Raw genomic sequence first — 19,113 nt, forward strand, 5'->3', positions numbered from 1 at the left:
GCACAGAGGTTCCAAAAGGGATTAGATACAACAAATTAGGTGATAACCACTTTAGATGTTATGATTATCTCCATGAGAATTCATCTACTTGGATATTATCAGAAAGTAGACTAAATTGATCTAACCAAATCATATAAAAAGCTTCTGGCTTAGTGTTACAGAAGATCTAATGCCAAGTGGCTTATATGTGGGTACATGTAATGTATCACATCACATGTCAAGAAGTTGCAAAAGATAATACATCTAGTGTTAGTTAAGTCACTGGTCCAGTTTTATCATTTAACTTCCAGGTTCCTTTCATCCTTTTGAATTGTGCTTCCGGGCCTGTTGCCGCTAGCCAACTTCCTTCATGTTTGCAAGAGTTCTGCAGCAGTTCTAAGCTTTGCCCTCACATATAACAGATTACATAAAGTATGTACACTAATGTAAGCCGAGGATAAGTGCATTTAAATGCCAATGATTGAAGACACTGGCAGTGAGAATTCCACAAGAGAGAGAGAAAGAGTGGTGGTATGGATGGTGTGCACGTATTTGGCGCTTGTTATGTGCCACACACTCATTTAATTCTCACACCAACCATGGGCAGAAGCAATTTCATCATCTCCCATGTTTAGATAATGAAAATGAGACAGCAAGAGATTGAATACTTTGCCTCTTGACACTCAGCTGGCCAGTTGTGGGGCCAGGATTTAACCTTACAGGCTTCAGGTTTTGACCATTATGCTCACATGAGGGGGTGCTCCTGGATTTGGCTATTCTGTGAATCAAAGTACGATATTCATTCATTTTTTGCAATTTTTTAACTTCATTCCTTCATTACTTCTTTACTTCATTAATTTAAAGTACATATTCAGTACCTACTTTCTCCTAGGCATGGCACTTGTCTATCCAGTTACAGCGATACACAAACAAACCCAGTCCTGGCCCTCACACATCTTGCCATCAAGTAGGAAATATATACCTTAAATAAACAATAGCACATACACAAAATTACAGTGCGATAAATTCTCTAGGGTCCAGAAAGCTATGGAAATGTGGTATGGGACCTCATCTAATCTGGAGGTCATGGAAAGCCTCCTTGAGAAAATGATGTTTGAACTGAGGCCTGAAGGATAAATGAGTTACTTAGGTGGGGGAAAGCCTGTTCCAGGAGGAAGGTGACAGTACATCTTCTCTAACTAGCAACTTCCAACTGAAATGATCAGCGTATCATGTAAATAAGACATATCTGCATTAACAGTGGGCCCAAACACAAAACCATCCACATGGAAAAATTTCTGCAGACACAGTGCTAATATCCTTAGATAAAAGCAGCCACTCAAAGTGGGTGCTCGTCTCCATTTCAAAGCATATCAGAGAGCTGGGTGGGACTAAACCAAGAGCATTAGAACCCCCACAAACATGGAGCCATCCACAGACTGACTATTGCAATAAATGTCTACACCATCCAGAGACTCAGGCAAGGAAGAGAGAGCCGTTTTCCCATTTCTCCCATCCAAATTGTTTCACATGGTTTTGTGATGTGCTCTGTCTCCTTCCCGGCTTCTCTGGATTCTCTGGATCTCCAAATCAGTAATGGATTATGTGTTTTTGTCATTATAGTTATTATTGCTATTGTTGTTTTCTTTTAAATGTATTAAACATGGAATTTTTACTATGCAAATAATTTGATGGTGAAGCCCATCAGTCACTATGAAAATTTGGTTAAAAAATCCTCCATGACAATAAATAACAGCATAGAAATCTCTTCCAGCTGATTTTACAGAGACATCACCAGGTTTAATATATTCTAATAACTAGTATTTATTAATTGCTTCTTATATGACGATTGGGGTGCCTGCCACTTTATAAGTGATCTCTTAATCCTTATAACAATCTTGCATGCTAAGTATTGTTCTCTCCTTTTCACAAATATGGAAACTGAGGCTCAGAGATAAAGCATACACAAGGTCAATGGTCTTTTAAACGGGAGAGTTGGGAGCCACTTCCAAATCTGTCTTGCTTTGAAGTGCATGCTCTTTCTACTACTCCACACTACCTTCCAACTTAAAAGATGTTAATATTCTCAAGATAAGAGGGGCAGGTTTGACCCTTATGCTCACATGAGGGGGTGCTCCTGGATTTGGCTGTTCTGTGAATCGAAGTATGATATTCATTCATTTAAAAAAATTTTTTTAACATCATTACTTTGATACTTCTTTACTTCACTAATTTAAAGTATGTCTTCAGTAACTACTTTCTCCTAAGCATATCATGAAATAGATGATATGTGTAATAAGATGGCTTGCCCTGCCCACTTGGGATACAAGTATCCTCAGGTCTCTCTTTTTCTTTTTCTTTCAAAGTAATCACATAAGTACCCACTTACTATCTTGGCAGAAAGCTTTTCATGTCTGTCTTTGGACTGCTCCTGGGCATGAGCTGTTCAGATAGAAACCTAGGAAGAGGATCAGACTTTCAAATCTCGGTGGGAAGAGTACTGAACTCTAAGGAATGTGTGAAGCTCTACTCCATGCTACTCCCAGTGCTGCAGTTGAAAAGTGGCCCTGTGGAGTCAACAGAAAATACCAGTTCTTTGATGATTCATGTTCTGTTCTGGGTTTTCAAGGAAGGGTAATTCCATACTCCTGGGGGTTGGGGGAGAGAACTGGCATAGGATGCCTATTCTTGGGAAATAGAGATTGTCTCTTCCTTTGTATCTTTCTAAAAAGGGAGGAAATCTTTACATCATCACATTCAGTGGCCATAGCTACATTCCAACTATACCCAAACCAATCAGTGGCAATGAAAGTGGGATCTTTCATGATTGGCTGAGGTCAATTAGAACTCAAATACTGAGTCTGTGGTTAGGGATAAAACTACCTTGTACATAGTCACACAGAAAGTGGCAATATCTGAATAAAATGGAGGTTTCTTCAGTAAGGAAAAAGTGGGAAAAGCAATTTTGGATAGAAAAATAAAAGTATTTAAAATCGACTTTACAGTTTATCTGGCAAGGGTAAAGGGAGAGCAAGATAGCAGCAACAGGTTTTCTGAAATGTCATCCCAGTAGTAATTCACTGATTATTTCCAACTTTTAAAAAAACATTTAATTAAGAAATGTGGCTTGGCACGGTGGATCACGCCTGTAATCCCAGCACTTTGGGAGGCCGAGGCAGGTGGATCACGAGGTCAAAAGATCGAGACCATCCTGGTCAACATGGTGAAATCCCGTCTCTACCAAAAATACAAAAAATCAGCTGGGCATGGTGGCGCGTGCCTGTAATCCCAGCTACTCAGGAGGCTGAGGCAGGAGAATTGCCTGAACCCAGGAGGCGGAGGTTGTGGTGAGCCGAGATTGTGCCATTGCACTCCCGCCTGGGTAACAAGAGCGAAACTCTGTCTCAAAAAAAAAAGAAAAGAAAAGAAAAAAGAAATATAAGAGTTTAGCATGGGGAAAACACATTTCAACATTTAAATATTGAAAATTCAGTTCTACCAAAACATAAGTAATATTATTTCTATTGTTTTAATTTAAAAAAAAAACAAGACATGATGACATTTACTATAAGAGTAACTATGTTACTGGAATAAAACCTATGTACTGTTTGAATACAGCATATGGAAATTACAAAATGTAGACTGTCTCAGCTGCAAAATTTGGCCACATCCATATTTAATATCATTTTTCCAGAAATATGCCCAAGAGTAATAATAAAAAGAGGCATCAACAAATCATTTAACGTAAGGGTGACAATTGTAAATGAGTAAAATATTTGTGAAATAAGTGATTCTTTATTCTTATAGGCAATCATAATTTTATCACAGCAAAAATTTAGCTCTGATTTCATATTTTGGAAAATTATATTTATTCTTAATTAGTAAAAAGTCACTTAACAGTTTTCTCACCAGAAAGATCAGAAAATTCTAGATTTGTGTACACACTATGTAATTTATTTTTTGCACATTCCTATCCTTTTATGGTAGATACATGGATCATTTGTGTAACTGTGTCATTTAGACTAACTAAACATATTTATGGAAAAGACCCGTTTAACTTAAGAATAACGCAAACATAGAACATAAAAATTGGTCCCCGTGGCATACTAAAAAGAGGCCCTAGACTTTACTAACTCATTTCTTCTTTTTTATTCTAGTCCACTTAATCATCAAAATTAAATCAGCATTTCATGTAACATAAATTAACATAAAGCTCATTTACAATATATTTGTGTTTTTCTCAAGTTCATTAAATGTTCCTAAAATACTATGAGAAGAAAAGAAAATGAAAATGTACAAACATAAATTTTTTAATATTAAAATATAAAGGAGGAGGCTTCTATACAGCTCAGTTTTTAAAGTCTTTATGGTCCTTTAGTTTAAGCAATATTCAGAGTATTCTTGGATTTACGGAGAGAAGCCAGCCACATATACAACTGGAAAGAGGTTTTCTCTGTTGTACCCAGTTTCTCATTGGCAATTTCTCCCTCTGGCCTACTGGGCAGCTACTCCTCTTTGTTTCCTAGGACAATTCAGGTTGAAAACTCACCATGGCCTTATTTCCCAGAAAGACCTAATGCTAATAATAATATTCAATGCTCTCACTTTAGTATGTAAAGCCTCATATTGATTGATTGATACAATGATGTGTTTATTAATTCAAAACATTTGGTACTATAATTATTCCAATTTTTCTCTGTCTTCCGTGTTTCAAGGAACAAGCCCAAAGAATAAAATAATACGTATCAGTATGAGTAAGACAGGAAAAAACGCTTACTTATTTAAAGTGCCTCTGTTGTTGTAGTTTTACATTTATAGGATTTAGAAATAACAAAAAACACCAAGAGTTAAAACAATAAGAACATATGGCATTCACTCACATGACCTTCTAATCCTGCATTTAACTCATGTTATTTAAAAAATACTGTTAAGTTTATTGAATGACTAATGGGTGATTATCTCCACTAATTATGGCAAATAATATCTGTATTTTTATTAACATCCTCTTCATGTCTCTTTTAGTGTTTCCATCACATGATTATGCCTAACAAATGATTCTACCTGAATGCAGAATTTCAAGAGAATCAAAATGATACACACTGGAACATTAAACATTTAAAGTCCAATGCTCCCTCTGCTATTGCTTCTCTTTGTTCATTAATCTAAACTGCATTAATTTTAAAAGAACATAATTATATACATTTTGCTAGCCCACAGCTGTTTGTATATGGCATTTAGGTTGGGGGAACATTCATTGAGAACCTACTCTATACCTGCTTCCCAAACTTTAACGAGCAGCTCACCCTAGGGGTTTGTTACAATGCAGCTTCTGATTCAGTACCTCCTGCACTGGGCTGTTAAGTCTGCATTATTGTTAGTGGGAATGTAAATTGGTATAGTCATTATGGAAAACAGTATGAAAATTAAAAATAGAACTGCCATTTGAACTATTAACCCCACTTCTGGGTATGTATCCAAAGGAAATGAAGTCAGCGTCTCGAAAGGATATCTATACTCCCATGTTCACTGCAGCACTTTTCACAGTAGCCAAGATAGGGAATTAACCTAAGTGACCATAGACAGATGAATAAAGAAATTCTGCCATTTGTGATAACATGAATAAACCCGGCAGACATTATGCCAAGAAACATAAGTCAAACAGAAAAAGACAAATACTGCATAATTTCACTTATATGTGGAAACTAAAAAAAAACAAAGTTGAATTCATAATAAGAGAGAGTAGAATGGTAGTTATCAGGGACTGAAAAGTGGAGGAAAAGGAGGGAGGTGGGTCACACAGTACAAAATTTTAGCTGTAAGATGAATATATTCTGGAAATCTAATATACAGCATGATGATGGTAGTTAATAATAATATTGGCTTGAATTTGCTGAGAGAAGCTCTCCAATGTTCTCACTAAATACGCACACATGTGCACACAAATGGTAACTAGTTGAGGTGACGGATGTTTGTTAGCTTGATTGTGGTCAGCACTTCACAATGTAAATGCATATCAATACGTCATGAAATTTACCTTACATATATACAATTTTTATCAATCATACCTCAATAAAGCCACTAAAAATAGTAATATGTCAAATAATACTTGAGAAAGTGACTAACATTTTGTGATTGCTTTCAAAGATATTGAATGTAGTTTTTAAATGTAGGTGTCCATACAAATATTTGTATATGAATATAGCATTATTCATAATAGCAAGAAAGTGGAAACAACCCATATTTTCATCAATCGATGAATGGATAAATAAAAGGTGGTATAGGGCAATTATCTCGCAATAAAAAGGAATGATTTACTAATCCATGCTATAAATGGATGAAACTCAAACACATTATGGTAGGTGGAGGAAGCCACAACAAAGGACTACATATTGTATGATTCCATTTATATGAAATATCCATAGAGACAGAAAGCAGACTGGTGGTTGCCTAGAACTAAAAAAGTTGAGGAAAAGTAGCAGATAACTTAATGAGTATGGATTTTTTTGGAGAGTGACAAACATTTCTAAATTTGTGGTTATGGTTGTACAACTCTGGATCATTTAATTGTACACTTCAATGAACTGTTAGGCATATGAATTATTATATTATCTAAAAAAGGCTGTCTTAGAGAGACAAGCAAATGAAGTTCCTCAGTAATGGAACAAATAAAGTTCCATCACTTTATGGAGGCAAATAAAGTTTCTAATGATTGGAGCACATTGGAAATAGCTCTGTGACCCTTCTATAGGTTGTTTTCACACATATTTTGGTCACTTACCACATATATTTTGAGTGGCTATTACCTGTTAGGCACTATTCTAGGTCCTCAGGCTACAACAGTCAAAGAACCAAGTAAAATGACCTCATGGAACCATGAGGTGAAGAACAGACAACAAAACAAACAAATATATTATATTTGATGGTGATAAGCTATCCAGAGATAAAATAAGTCAAGAATGGCAATAAATCACATAAGGGCTCGGTGTTGCAATTTTAAATAGGTGATCAATAACGGCCTTGAAGAAGGGAATCTTTGAGAAATTACCTGATAAAAATACCAGGAATGAAAATATCTGGAGAAAGATGATACAGGCACACAGAGGTAAAAGTACAGAGGTATTTTTGAGCTAAGAATCATATCACTTTTTAATGTAGCCCTGATAATATAAACTACTACATCCATTTTATAAATTACATGTATTTCATATGCCAGGTAGAATTATGTAACTTGAACATTTGAAAAGAGAAAAAATAAGTGCACAAATATGGCAAAATTTGGTACTGCAGAAAGAAACCTTCAAAGGGAGATTTTCCAAAGGTAGAGTATTGTGCTATAATTAGTCCAAGGTCTCTCCCACAAAAAGCTGATGAGGTCTTTCTTTCAAACAGGACCTCTGAATGAGTGTCAAAAACAACACTAAGATGAGACATGTCTTGGGCTTATTGGCTATCAAGTACTAAAGAGCACCAGAAAAAACTACATCTTCAGGATAACTCACAGTCTGCTCCAGTAGCTTGGATAGTGTGCTCTCGACATTATGTTCAAAGTCAAGTGTGTACCAAATCATTATCAAAAGCATCCGAATGGTCAAAATTGCATTGTTCATTAAAGACTTTGGCCTTCTGTTCTCCTGAGAGTCTTAGCTTAGGATGACCACTTTCCAATATGCTTGACTTCCTGCTGGCAGTTCTGATCTAAAACACCTAGATCAGAATGGAAATCAGTTGGGGTCATTAATATGGTTTGGCTGTGTCCCCACTCAAATCTCATCTCGAATTATAGTTCCCATAATCCCCATGTGTCATGGGATGGACCCAGTGGGAGGTAATTGCATCACAGGGCAGTTACCCTCTTGCTGTTCTTGTGATAGTGAGTGAGTTCTCAGGAGGTAAGATGGTTTTACATTGGGCTTTTCTTCTTTCACTAGGCACTTCTCCTTTCTGCCACCACGTGAAGAAGAATATATTTGCTTCCTCTTCTGCCATAATTGTAAGTTTCCTGAGGCTTTCCCAGCCATGCTGAACTGTGAGTGAATTAAACTGCTTTCCTTTATAAATTATCCAGTCTCAGGTATGTCTTCAGTAGCAGCGTGAGAATGGACTAATACAGTCATCATCTTCCAATGTGCCCTCACAGCTGTCTCCACTAGCTTCAACATCTCTGCCTCTACATTTAATGCTGACTTTCCCACTTGTACTTCTGTTTAACCAGACCTGACTATATTCAACTGTGCATTTTAACTTCCTATCATATACATACATTCGCTTCTTAACATATATATACTTACATATACATATTTAATATCTATGTTTATTAAAAAGACTCCAAGAGGGGAGAGGTGAGGTCCTAATTCAAGGTGACATGGGTAATAAATTAAAAATTACAATCTATAGACTCAGAGTCTATCTACAACACTTCCGCTAAAACTATGTCTAATTTTCACTGATACTGTAAGGCTAAATCTTCACCAGTTGAATCTGTTCATTCACTTCTTCAGAACTTCATCCTAGTCTTTCTGCACATTTCTAATAAATGACAATGATAGCAACTCAGTTGTTTTAAATTCATTGCTTTGAAGAAAATATAGAATACAAAATGAAATAAATAAATATGGAATCCACATTTTGAAAAGCTAAGCAGAAATGATTATAGTCTGAGCATTCAATTTCATTATGTGGTGATCTGTTAATAATAAAGTCTATGGGACATCCTATAGTACTATAGCTACTAAGATCTTTAAAGATTTGGATAATAAACACACAATGTACTTTAAGATCCAGGAAAATTTCTTTAAAAATTATTTACCAACTGTGAGGGTTAATTTTATATGTCAACTTGACTGTATTAAGGGATGTCTAGAAAAGCAGCAAACCATTACCTTCAGGTGATTCTGTGTGGTTGTGTCAGGAAAATATTGAATCATGTGACTGAGTCAAGGAGACTGCCCACAACAACGTGGAGGGTCTCATTCAACATACTGAGGGCCCAAATAGAAGGAAAAGATAGAGAAAGTTTGAATTCTCTCTGTTTGAGCTCAGACATCTATCTTTTCCTTCCCTGTGGCATAGGATTAGTATTCCTGATTGTCAGACCTTCGGACTCACTTTGTACCATCATCACCTCCCGAAGTACACGGCATCACACACACTTCTCATTCTCCACCTTGCAGACAACAGACAGTAAGACTCTGCACAGCCTCATAAGCACATGAGCCAACTCCCATTATAAACTCTGACGAATAAACTGACAACAATTTTATAAATAAGTTCAAAAGCATATGTATCAAGATGTATTAGCACATCAAAGATTGGATATAGTCATCAATATTGAAAAGTACATTGAAAAATATCCTAAAAACACGTAAAACACTCTAGGAGAAAAACAGGTCAAAGGGCAACATTACTGGTGAAAGACATTTGAACATGTGGTTAAAGGAAGTGATATATGTAACAATAATAATATTCAACCAGAAGGGATCTTTGGAAAATTCACATATGTGATTACATAAATAACTCTTAACAGATATTTACCTACCAGAAATTTGAAAGTTTGTGAGAAAAAATATCTCATTTTATTTTTAAAAATTCTCTGTTTAGTGGTACTACACAGTGTTTATTACTCTGGAGATTTCGTGCAGGATATAAGATTAATGAAACAAAGCCTCCTCTATAAAATGCTATGCCAGTTTTCTGAAACTAACACAGTGTCAATAAACTAAGTAAATAGAAGACAGTCAATTGGCTGTGCAGCCTTTCTTTTTACTGGTAAGATTATGTGTCAACCTCCTAATGGCTTTGAAGGATTTGTTTCTTTCTAGAATTCAAATTACAATTCTAAACAGAGATGAAGCAATTCACATCACAGTGAGGAAAGAACTTGAATTAGACAATAAAATAACAGATAACAGGACTGTGTTCTAAATATAAAGTTTTATTTTACCAGGGTGAATCACTGACAGCATTCAAAAGGCCATAGGCAATGAAACTCAGATCTGAAAAGTAATATAACTCATAGGAACAAATAAATAAACAATATTAATGAAAAACAAAGCTGAATGAAGTATTTATAATGGGAGATAGTAGAAAAGGGTTGTTGGAACTAAAATTCATTTTGAAAAAAATTTTTCTAATCTGGAGAATGAATATAAAAGCTAAATTTTATTTTCAATTTCCTATGATAAATTTACACAGTGGTTGATAACATATGATGATCTTATCCAAGCTCGACACTGTAAATATTATCCATAATGCCAAAAAAATCCCAATTTTATTTATTTGGCCTAGGTTTCTTTCTCTCTTGAACTCCAGTCTCATATATTATGTTACCCAACTTAAGTTTTATTTAATATGTGATAAAAAATTTTATATTTAGTATGTTCGAGCAAAACTCCTGATCATCTCTGTAAAAAGTTATGCCTCTCATAGTCTTACCCATTTCAGGAGATGGCAACTCCAGTCTTCTAATTGCTGAGGCTAAAAACCTTGCCATCATTGCGATTCTTCTCTTTTTCTCAGATCCTACAGAATTTGGCCACTTTTTAAGGCTCCATCGCTTCTACCCCTTTCCAGCCCATAGTTATTTCTCAAATTTTATAATAGATTCCTGATGGATTCTCTTTGGGCTACTTCCATATTTGTCTCTCACCACAAACACTGTCTCTCCTCAACACAATGCAATGTCCAGAGTAAGTCTTTTACTAAGCTTTGCACGGTGGCAGTATCATAGCCAATGAGGTTTATCCGAGGCGCGATTATTGCTAGTTGAGAACTTTTCCCAGAGTAAGTCTTTTACTACGTTAAGTTACATCATGATACTCATCTGTTCAAACCTCCATTGTGTCAGAAACCTGCACATACACACTCACATACACACACATGTTGTGCAACAGTAAAAGACAACGGCTTTATAATGGCCGGCAGGGCCCCAGGTGCTCTGGCTGCTTTGTTTTTTCTCTACCACCTTGATCTCCTGGTACTCACTACTTTGCAGACTTCACTGAAGCCATATTAGCTTTCTTGCCTTTCCTTAAAAAATCAGGAAAGCTCCACCTTTGGATCTTGGCAGTAGCTGTTCCTATTTTCTAGAATGCACTTTCTTCATATACCATCAAGACTAATTATCTAAACTTTTTCAAACTTTGATCAAATATCACCTAATCTATGACACCTATTCTTGCCACTACACTTAAAATTAATTGTCTGCGCTTGGATCATCATAACAAATCTGGAAAATAAAAACAATGACATTTAGAAGTTTGCCCTATAAAGGAGAGCTAAAGAATATGAAAATAAACAAAATAAGATAATGTCTAGAAGAGAATAAGCATTATGGGGATAGAAAAAAAGCATCCAGGACTAAATTAGGTCCTTGACAAAAATCTGCACTTAACCATATGGTCCTCAAATTCCATTCTCCTCCCACCTTGATAGCTGTCACACTGATCTTCAGATCTGTCATTCCGTTGATTAATATAATTTTATTCCATCTATATATCCTAAGAGTTTTAGTTATTTTAGTTGATTTAACTTTATACACAGTGCCAACCAGGAACACAGGCTCATGCCTGTAATCCCAGCACTTTGGGAGGTCCAGGGGGGTGGATCACTTGAGGTCAGAAGTTCAAGATTAGCCTGGCCAACATGGCCAAAACACCATCTCTACTAAAAAATTCAAAAATTAGCTGGTCATGGTGGTGCACACCTGTGGTCCCAGCTACTCGGTACGCCGAGGCAGGAGAACTGCTTGAACTCAGGAGGTGGAGGTTAGAGTTGAGCCAAGATTGCACCACTGCACTCCAGCCTGGGCAACAAAGGGAGACTCTATCTCAAAAAAAATAAAAATAAGTAACTTTATACATAGTGTCATAATACACGTAATTTCAGACTTATTTTCATGTATGACTATATTGCTAAAATATCACTGTCTGTCACTTTGTATGCTACCTTTTCACAAAATTCCAACTTTAGTATCTCCTTTTCTTAGGGCTACACCTTCTAGAATTGATCTGAAATTTGATGTATCAAGCAGTATCAAGCTAGTTGTCACAGATCTTTTTATCTCTTCACGTCAGGCACCTGACTTAGAAGGGGCTGCCTACCTCCATATGCTCCCATTCAAAAGAGTTTTCAAAAAGCTGCTGGGGCAGCTCTGACAATGCGTGTCTACCACTTGAAGACCTTCACTATAGAGCCCCCGTCTACTATCCCAGAATCTACCCCACCACCTACCACAACTGTCTTTGGAGTACAGTTACCAGAGACTTTCATTTGGAGCTGAAAGTAGTGGAAGCAGAAGAGACATTTTTGCTTCTTTAAGATTGGACGGGGAAAAGCAAACCCGTGTCTGGTATGAACAGCTTCCGGACTTATTTACTTGGAAACTGAAAGGCTTTTTTCCTCCTAACATGGTATAATGGTTGTTCTAGCTGCTCTTTAATTCCTAAATATTTTTACTGCTATAAATCAGCTATATTATTTTCTAGAAAATGTATTCTGAGTCCAAAATAACCTATTTACAAATGACCTTTGGAACAGAACCTGTTTACAAGTCAGGGACTCTGAATAATGCATCCCAGAGCTAAATGCAAATAGTTTTTCATTATCTGTTGTTATGGATCATCTGCCTCATTGCTCCTCTTCATTAGCACAGATAATAGAGACCTAACTGAATTATTGCTGTGAAGCACATTCATTACTTTTGTCTGTACTACCCAAGTTTCCTTTGGTCCTTAATATCATTTCCAGCTTGATATTTTAACTCCTTGGGTTTTAATTTAAAAATCCCCTATGTAAGTAGTGACCTCCATAATATACCAATAAACTGACAAACTTAATAAACTTTGCCTCCTTTATTAAACGGCATTTACCAAGATCCAACTCAGGGTGTCGTGGGGTGTCAGGGACTTTAGGGCACACAGGAATACAGTATGCTTTCAATAAGTTTATCAAATATGTATGAAAACCTATTACAGACAGGGCATTCTCGTAGGGGCTACAGATAGCTGCACTGATGATTCTTGCACTAATGAAGCTTAACATTCAAGTGGAGGAAGATGACAACAAACATTTTAGAGAGTAAGGTGTTCAGTGTAGTATACAAAACTGGTCATGCGATAGGGAGGTAATGTAATTCATGAGAGACTCTTTTAGGTACCGTGAGCAGGGAAGCCCTCCGTGAGGAAGTAATATTTGAAATGCTATCTGAATAATGAGATGGTCCCAACCATGGGAAGAATGGGATAAAAGTGCTCCAAACAGAGAAGACCAAGTTTGAAGGCCCTGAATTAGAAACAGGTTTGGCGTACTCAAACGACAAAAAGGTCAAGCAGTGTCTTAAATATAGGGTGCCCTTATTTTAAAACTCCATGTTTAACACTTGATGAAGACTATAGTTGGCTACTAACAAAATAAACTTGAATATGAAAAGTAAAGGTGTGATGGAAAAGATCCCAGCTCCAGATAAGAGCAAGCAATGGGTGGATACAGAGAGGAAGAGATTACGTGGATGGGAATGTGCATCCCAGACTTTAAAGATAATACATATTAGTTACTTGTATTGCTAAGAGAATAATAACTAACACTGACTGAACTTTTACTATGCACCAAGCACTTTTCAAACAACTACAAGAAGTAACTCATTTATAACATTATATCTTTTCATATATGAAGGAATTTCAGCACAGAAAGGTTTAGGAACGTTGTCCAAATTAAAATAGATAGTACATCCTGACACTAGGATTCAAATCCATGCAGTCTGACTCATCACTGTGATTCACAGTCCAGAACATGAGTTGTGATCCTCTGCAAAAATGGTCACTAATTTTTCACTTCCCTGTATGAATACCTTTATGTAATGTGGCATTCCCATGACTTCCCATGATGGGAAGTATGCGCCTCCAAAATTAATCCTAAGCATGACATTGAGTTAATGATTCAAGATTTGACCATGCGATCTGCTTTGGCCAATGAGACACTATCAGGTGTGACGCAAGAAGCAGCTCACACAGTGCTTACACATTGGGAACTACCTTGTGGCTGCAAATGAGAACACTGTGGCTACAACAATGTGAGCAAGCTTGAACTAGCCTGCTAGAGGATGAGTGGGATATGCCTACTTAACTCCACTATCACTGATAACAACCACCACAGCACCAGGCGTATAAGCAATAGAAAAACCTATTTCTACTCTCAGTTATGCACTGATCACAAATGTGAGAGCAAACCCAGCCAACGCTGCATGCAACACAGATAAGCCAAACCAGTTAAGCCGAGTCAAAATTGCTGATCCACAAAACTGTAAGCAAATAAACTGTTGTGATTGGAATAGTTTGTCACACAGTAAAAATTAACTGACACTCAGGTTGAAGTAAAATGACTGCTACTTCATATCTGAATACATTCATCAATTACTCTGCCTTCCTTGTTACGAATAAAGATGCTGTTATTCTATCTTCAAGCAAAATAAACAGAAGAAACTAATCAAAGTGTACTGTCTTCATAATTGTTTGTGGGGCCAATGGCTTTGTCTTAACAAACTTGTTCCTGAAGGCCAAGACACTTGATAAATCATAGCCTTGGTGGAAGTATACTTCTGGCCAACCTCACCTGCCATTTTTTTTAAATATACCAGAGTGAGAATACTGACAGTAAGAAGCACGATTGGTGTCACCATTAAGGCCTGGGTGATTTCATAAAGGCCATTGTAGAGTATTTTTTTGTAAAGTTCAGCAGGCACATCTTTTGACCAAAGGAAGTATGACATTAATAATGGCCAAGAAAAGATGCTCAACAGTGAAGTATGTCAGCCACCTCTGTCAGAAAAATAAAACAAGAAATATGATGTTGTTCATTGCATAAAGTAAGCAAGTGTTTTCCAACAAGATCAGCAAAATCAGATAATACCTGCTAGAGAAGATCTGCTTACCTGTTCAAATCTACCAACCCTGGTTCGGCCTGCCAGGAGTTGTACGGATCTCTTTCTCATAGATTTAAGGATACAGAGTTAATGTCCCAAAATACTAGTATCAGTGAAGATTCATGGAAATGAAGTTTAAATTTATTACTATTAAGTATCTCTCGATTCCACAATGCTCACATGATTATGTGGCATATTCCTACAATTAAAGGAAAGATGACAGTTACTGTGGTATGCATTTCCAGCAGGAATTGCAAATATAGTAAGGACAAGATAGAATAAGTGGTCTCCAAAAGAGCTGATTTTATAAACTGTGAGAAAACATTTAGACATCTCCAATGCCACTGAAAGTGCAAGAGTAAAGAAAGCAAAAAGCACCATACCCGATTGATGTGGAACTGAGAAATCAGATTATCTCAAGGTAGTCACTTCCCATAGCTACTTGTAGATGATCAGAAATTCAACCTCCTTCATATACAAATGAGACTGGGCAGAGAATGTGAACCAAGAATACTACGTTTTCATCAATATAGGACGTATTGTTACATCATTTGATTTAGCAATGATTCTACATGTCTCTGATGTATTTTTTCAGAAGACTCGGTTATGCTAAAGTTGAATGCTTAAACTGTATTTCATTCCCTCACAAAGACCTGGTACATAGTATATCAATTCGTGCTATGTGGGTGTATCATATCTCCTTACTAAACTTGTTTCTGTTACACACGACACATGGCAGTGGAAATCTTATTCAGAATGAAACTCTTCCTCATGTATAGGAATAAGCATTTAAGGCAATATCAATTATAATAGCCAATGCTTTTATTTTTTATCTATTATTAGAACAATATAACTACATAAAATGTTTACCAGATTTCCCATGTTTTCTTTGAGGAAATAATTTACTGAGGAAATAGAGTAGGAGTCCTTATATTTGGTTTTAGTCAGCATACCATTTCACTGTAAAACTCTATGTCTCTACATAATTGTTTTTAATGTTTTTATGATTCTCAGGGTAGCCTGTGACACATTCATGAATAATTAGTAGGGCAATGATACTCTCTACCTCCGTATGGACAAGTCCCGTAAAATCTGTATTAGATAGAGGGAACTATTCTGACCCAGCTGATATTTTCTTTCTATGCTACATTCTTTTTCCTCATTTTTTGCCATTTAAATATTTTTTACTTTTTAAAAATTATACTTTAAGTTCTGGGATACATGTACAGAATGTGCAGGTTTGTTACATATGTATACACGTGCCATGGTGATTTGCTGCACCCATCAACCCGTTACCTACATTAGGTATTTCTGCTAATGCTATCTCTCCCCTACCCTCTCACTTCTTGACAGGCCCCAGTATGTGATGTTCCCCTCCCTGTGTCCATGTGTTCTCATTGTGCAACTCCCACTTATGAGTGAGAACATGTGGTGTTTGTTTTTTTTTTTGTTTCTGAATTAGTTTGCCGAGAATGATGGTTTCCAACTTCATCCATGTCCCTGCAAAGGACATGAACTCATCCTTTTTGTGGCTGCATAGTATTCCATGGTGTATATGTAACACATTTTCTTTATCCAGTCTCATTGATGGGCATTTGGGTTGGTTCCAAGTCTTTGCTATTTTGAATAGTGCTGCAGTAAACATACGTGTCCATGTGTCAAGGCTACATTCTAAGGACTCATCAGTGTCACAGAAGGAGCAAAGCACTTTTTTTGTTGTTGTTGTTCACAACTTTTATGTGCAATATGAAAAATAACAAATAGTTTTACAACAGGCTTTCATCAAATCCTAATATTTGCTTGTCTTGATAACCTCCTGTCCTCCATCCTCTAGCACCAGTTTACTGATGAGAAGACTGAGATTACACAGAGAGCACAAATTTTTCAGTGCCTGAAAGAAGACTAGTATCTGTGACTTCCAATCTTTCTAAGATAGAGTATGTAGTTTTTCCAATGGAGACAGGCAGAATGAGTATATGCATTTCTGGGCTTGTTTTATTTAAAAAGCCTAATTTGTACACATTTATGTATTCAAGTTTTGTATAAGACTGTATTCTACCTATAAATAATACTCCACTAAAAAATACATAAAGATGGTGACATCACTATTCTACAGTATCTCTATGCTACAATGTAGAATATACTGATTCCATTATCATATTCTGATTTTATGGATAATAATGAAGATCATATCAATGCAGATGAAGTTAAGACATAAGGAACAGATATGGATGGCTGCCATGTTTAAAGTAAACTAGGCTAACAATGACCCTCAAAATGGTAAAAACATTATTTGCAGTCATTGTATTCTACCTGGTATGTCAATTTTTGGTTTTTGTGTTTTTTTCTTTTTTTTTTTTGCCAGTAGAAAATATATGTTGACTCCATTGTTTTACTAGCTTTCAAAGAAAAAGTTGAAACTGTTAGCACCATTCAAAAATCTTTCAAAATGAAAATACAGGAAAAACCATAATATTTCATATTATTATATTGTCATATTTAAAAATTTTTTGTTTTGATTTCTAATAAATTCTAAATATTTCCCCTCAATAGCTCACATTTCCATGTGTACAGAAGTTCCCCTCTGAATATTTCCCCTCAATAGCTCACATTTCCATGTGTACAGAAGTTCCCCTCTGAACATTTCCACTCAATAGTTCACATTTCCCATGTGTACAGAAGTTCCCCTCTGAATATTTCCCCTCAATAGCTCACATTTCCATGTGTACAGTAGTTTGCCTCTGAATATTTCCCCTCAATAGCTCACATTTCCCATGTGTACAGAAGTTCCCCTCTGAATATTTCCCCTCAATAGCTCACATTTCCATGTGTACAGTAGTTCCCCTCTGAATATTTCCCCTCAATTGCTCACATTTCCATGTGTACAATAGTTCTCCTCTGAATATTTCCCCTCAATTGCTCACGTTTTCCTTGTGTACAGTAGTTCCCCCCTTCTCCAGACTTTGCTTTCTACGGTCTCTGTTACTGGTGGTCAATGGTAGTCCAAAAGTATTAAATGGAAAATTCCAGAAATAAACAATTTAAAAGTTTTAGATTGTGCATTGCTCTTAGTTGCCTGAGGAACTCTCCCACTGTACTACTCTGCCTTGCCTGGGACATGAATCATCCCTTTGTCTAGTGTATACCCTACTCACCTGTTCATCACTTAGTAGCCATCTCAGTTTTCAGACAGATTGTGGCAATATTTCAGTGTTAGTGTAATCATTATTTTACCTAATAATCATCCCAAAGCATAAGAGCAGTGATGCTCAAATATTTTATAATTGTGATCTTTGATTATTATTGTGGTTGATCTCTTACTGTATGTAATTTATAAATTAAAAAACATAGTATATATGGGGCTTAATACTATATGAAGTTTCAGGCATCCACTGGAGTGCCTGTACATATTCCCTCCAAACAAGGGAGGACTAATGTATACAGCATTTATATGCTGTATGTAAATTCTATTCTTTGCACAGTAAAATAATTTAGAACACATCTAATAAAATGTTGAGTTATGAGACTAATAAACTGTTCACTTTATTCTGTATAATTTTGAGAAAGTTAAACACTATTTTTCCCTTCAGAAGCTCATTGATTATTTTTTATTTATATCTCTGCTCTCCCCTGCCAAAACAGGACTGACTGGCTTGCTTTGTATCTCTCTTGACCTCTGGCAGACAGAAAGTCAGAAATCTATGTACCTTAGTCTGGCCATGGGAGCCGGTATCCCAACCCTGCAGCTGCTAATGTGTAATGCTATTTACATATGCACGGTCCCTGTTTTTCTCTTGGCCACCCCGTGTGTACACTGTTGTGTCAATCAGTTGCATATGTTTTCACAGGAGGCAGACTCAAAGTGGTAACCATCTACCATATGTGAGTATGCCATATGTGACTCTATCCTTTTCTATTGCTTTTCCGAAAATAAATATATAAGATGCATTTTACCTACACATTTTGTTTCATGTTAACATTAGCCACAAATAATTTTTAGGCTATCCAAAATGTTAAACATCACCAAGGGCTTTGGGTTTCAAGATGAGATGCTAACAAGTTATCAAGAGAATTCCAACAGCTAGGTCAGTATTCTACCACTCACTGCTCACACTTGTTTTTATTTTCATCTTCATGAGGTGTTGAGTTTCAGCCATTCAGTTGGCATCTATTTTTAAAGTAAAATTTCAAGAGATGATAAGATGAGGAAGTAAATACCT

General features: G+C 36.3%; 1 protein-coding gene and 1 pseudogene across 33 annotated transcripts in view; one reads left to right on the forward strand and one right to left on the reverse strand.

The window, feature by feature from the left end:
* Positions 1-19,113, reverse strand: part of LOC144580163 (uncharacterized) — a 341,993-nt gene that overhangs the window by 224,295 nt on the left and 98,585 nt on the right. The gene's annotated exons all lie outside the window — the stretch shown is intronic.
* Positions 10,680-10,759, forward strand: LOC118149409 (U4 spliceosomal RNA; annotated as a pseudogene).

Source organism: Callithrix jacchus, chromosome 18 (assembly GCF_049354715.1).
Source record: "Callithrix jacchus isolate 240 chromosome 18, calJac240_pri, whole genome shotgun sequence".
NCBI lineage: Eukaryota > Metazoa > Chordata > Mammalia > Primates > Cebidae > Callithrix > Callithrix jacchus.